Below are 3910 nucleotides of genomic sequence, written 5' to 3' on the forward strand. Positions count from 1 at the left end.
GGTACCTTAAAAAAAACCAAACCAAGCCCCTGTCTGCACTGTGGGAGTCATTCCATGATGCTTTACGAGCTAGTCAGTTACTCCAAAGTCTTGACGTCTTTTCCTGCTCCCTCCTTGACATATAGTGGCTTTGTGTTCTGCTTGGCTGGTGTACTCTGCCCCAGAGGCAGCAGCACTGTTGATAAATAGGTTTGGGATCCTCTGGATAAAGGACAATAATTGCAGGTAAAGCATCATTATTCCCAACGTGCAGTGGGTTAGGAAAACCAGTTCACCTCCCGCCTGGGTGCAGGTGATGGCTCCGCAAGCAGGCACCAAGAGGCCAGGCCCTGCCGACTCTGCAGCCGCTCCACTTTGGCTCTTATAATAAGTGTTATTTTTACAAATCTATTAGCTTTACCAGTCCCATTAAATAGCCATTAGGCTGCCCATTAGCAGCTGCTGTTGATAGTTTCATGCAGAGGCCTCAGCATGGGATCTCTCTCTGCTTAGGGCAGGAGGAAGACAGCTTGGACTAGCCAGGGAAGTGTGGGGAGAGAGAGCGAGGGAACTCACCCTTCCATACTGCCCTCCTCCAGATATTGCCAAAGCAGGCACTATCCTACTGGGGAAGGGGCAACACAAGAGACATTTTCGAAATAAACTGATAGCGGCTGGGGCTTTGCCAGGCCCTCCCAGCAGGTTTCTCGGACACTGTTCCAAGGTCCAGTCTTGTTCTGTGAATCATCAGAGCTGTCAGTCCTGCGCCCGCTGTCTGCACGCAAAGCACTGCCCCTCTCCCCCCAAAAAGCATCTATTGGGATAGGAAGAGCCAGGCAAAAAGCAACAGAAGCTTTGCAAGATGCCAAGCAACTGGCTCAACAGCTGAAGGCACACATGGTGCTCTTTGGTGCCCTGGGCCTAGTCCAGGCACTCACAGCCCCAGCCAGCAGTGGAACGGCTTTCATTAGGAACACAAACCCCACAATTAACACAGGCTCTCTCTGCTCCATGAAAGTGCCTCTATGCATTCCAGATCACCTGGAATTAGCCCTCGCCTCTCTGCTGTAATCCTGGAAGGCACCACTAAACACAGCAGGCAAGGGTCTCTCCTCACAGCAATGGCTGACTGGCATGGCTGCACTGTTAGGTTATGTCTACACAGCAGCGTTATTTCGGAATAACTAACTGTAACGGGGAGGGGGGGGGGGAACTTTCCCTGCCCCACTCTCCGTTCCTCTCTTTGTCTTTCCCCCGGCCTCCAGTGTCCATTAATTGGTTTCAGTTCCCTCACAACGAGAGGGTAGGGGGGTCCGGGCCCACCCTCTCTCCCGGACCCCAGCCCAGGGCCCTAACGACAGGATCAGGCGATCCTGCCCTACTGGTGTGGGGGTTTCCCTAAACTCACCAGCACGCCCGACCCTCTGTCCTGCCCTGGGCTACTTCCTGCCCCCTCGCCTTTGTCTTCTCCCTTCCTCTGTCTCCCTCCTTCCTTCCCGCCTCCCACCTTCTTGCTTCCCCTCTCCCCTCGACTCGCACCTCCTTGTCTCCCCGCCCCCTCCCCTTTTTAAAATGCCCGCCCCCGGCGTCTGACGTCATGACGTCAGACGTCATGCACGCAGGCACCGGCCGCCGGCACCTCCCCCGGCTCTGAATCTGTTGCATGCGCTGCACCTCATCTCCCTGCCCCGGGCCGTCCCGAGGAGCGTAAGGGCGACCGCGGGCGCAGTGCGGGGTGGGTCCGCATCTGCGGGCGAGTGGAGGCGGCCCGCCCCGTCACACTAACGTTATTCCGAAATAACAAAGAGTTTGTCTATACTGCCAGCCGTTATTTTGAAATAATGTTGAGCTGGAGGACTTCTTACCCTGACTCCTGTAACCCTCATTTCACGAGGAGTAAGGGAAGTCAAAGGGAGAGTGCTCTTCCTTTGACTTCCTGCTGTGTACTCAGCCCCTAAAAGCTGAGTTAAGCTACTTTGACTTCAGCTACACAATTGACGTAGCTCAAGTTGCATAGCTTAATTTGAGTTTTGCCTTGCTGGGTAGACGTGCCCATAATAGGCAGGGAGGTCAAGGCTAGGGTGGGAGGCAAATAAGCAGTGGCGATAGGTACAAGGGAGACAAGAATTTTTAAAAACAGTTCTATGTCTTATAGAAAAAGAAAGGAAATTTAATAATCGTATACTGTTAGTTTTTATAGAAGACTTCAAAAACACTGGAGAATGGCCGTAGTGGGCCAAACCAATGGTCCATCTAGTCACAATATCCTGAGAGCTATCCTCCAGGAATGTGTGTGTGTGTGTGTCTGTCTCTGTGTGTGTTATTTTTGTTTTTTGCATCCAGTTATAGTTTTGGCCTTCACAATATCCCTTGGTAATTAGTTCTACAAATGGACTCTACGTGGTATGAAAATAGACTTTGTAAGGTTTGTTGGAAACCTATTGGCTATTAATTTCATGGCGTGACCCTTGATTGTTGTGTTATTTACCACGTGTGGGGAGTTACCTCCCCACATTGGCTGAGAAGGGTTATCAGGCTGGAGGGAACCTGCACAGAGCCCTGGCCAATCAGGAAAGGGCTTAGAGGATCCAATCAGGATGTTTCTTGCTGGAGCAGCCTTGTATAAAAAGAACTGTTTAGCAGAAAGTTGGCAGTTAAGCCATGATCAGAGAAGGTGCAGGTCTTGGTTCCCAGAGAAGCGCCTTCGGGAGAGCAGCCCTGGGCAGGCTCAGGGGAGATAGAGAGGGAGGCTCCAGCCTGATATCAGTCAGGCTGCTGGCCTTGTTACAAGGGCCAGGAGGGTTCAAAGGGTCACAGAGGAAGTGGCCTAGTGAATGAGAAGCAGTGTAGGGGTAGTGAAGCTGCCTTTGGAGGGTCCCTGGGTCAGGACCCAGAGTAGTGAGTGGACCTGGGTCCCCCCACCCTTTCCCCTTGCACCGCATCTAGCCACCATTGATGTGTGGTCTGGAAGGACTGTGGCTTGCCCCTGAAGTGAGGGGCCAGACTGGCCATGGTGGCAGATGCTAGACTAAGGACTGCTGATAACCCCCAGAAGGGATCGAGAAACTAAGCAGTGGGCCCTGCCGGAGGGCAATGTCCTGAAGAGGACCCTGTGGTCTGGGGAGTGAGGTGAGTCCAGAGTCTAAGCGAGGACAGAGCGGAGTGATGGGTGAGACCCTAGCCAGAGGGTGACATCCTGCTGACAACAGAGGTAATTCCCAGTGCTACCAGCAGGGGGTGCTGCAGGGGTGAGTCAACCCCATGACACCACCTCACATAGTACTTCCACTTTTTACCACTGATGCTTTTGTATGCCCCTCTCATATTCCCCCTGAGTCACCTCTTTTCTAAATGGAACAATCCCAGTCTTTTTGATCTCTCCTCGTATGGAAAATGTTCTATATCCCTAATCATTTGTGCTGTCCTTCTCTGCACCTTTTCCCATTCACATATATCATTTTTGAGATGGGATGACCACACCTGCACACAGTGCTGAACATGTGAGCATACCATGGAATTTTGTAGTGGCATTAAAATATTTTGTCTTATTTTCTATCCCTTTTAGAACTCTGTTAGCTTTGTTAACTGCTGCTGCATATTGAGCAGATGTTTTCAGAGAACTCTCTAAAATGACTCCTCTATCTTTCTTAAGTGGCAACTGCTAATTTAGATCCCATCATTTTGTTTGTATAGGTTGGAATTATGTTTTCCGTTGTGCATTACTTTGCATTTATCAGCACTGAATTTCAATTGCCATTTTGTTGCCCACTCATCCAGTTCAGTGAGGTACCTTTATAACGCTTTGCAGTCAGCCTCACAGAGTGTTCCGAGTAATTTTGTGTCATCTGCAAACTTTGCCACCTCACCATTTACCCCCTTTCCTGGATCATGGATGAATACGTTAAGCAGCACTGGTCTCAGTACAAATTCT

Source organism: Pelodiscus sinensis, chromosome 1 (genome assembly GCF_052426305.1).
Source record: "Pelodiscus sinensis isolate ZL-2025 chromosome 1, ASM5242630v1, whole genome shotgun sequence".
In the NCBI taxonomy this organism is placed as follows: Eukaryota; Metazoa; Chordata; order Testudines; family Trionychidae; genus Pelodiscus; species Pelodiscus sinensis.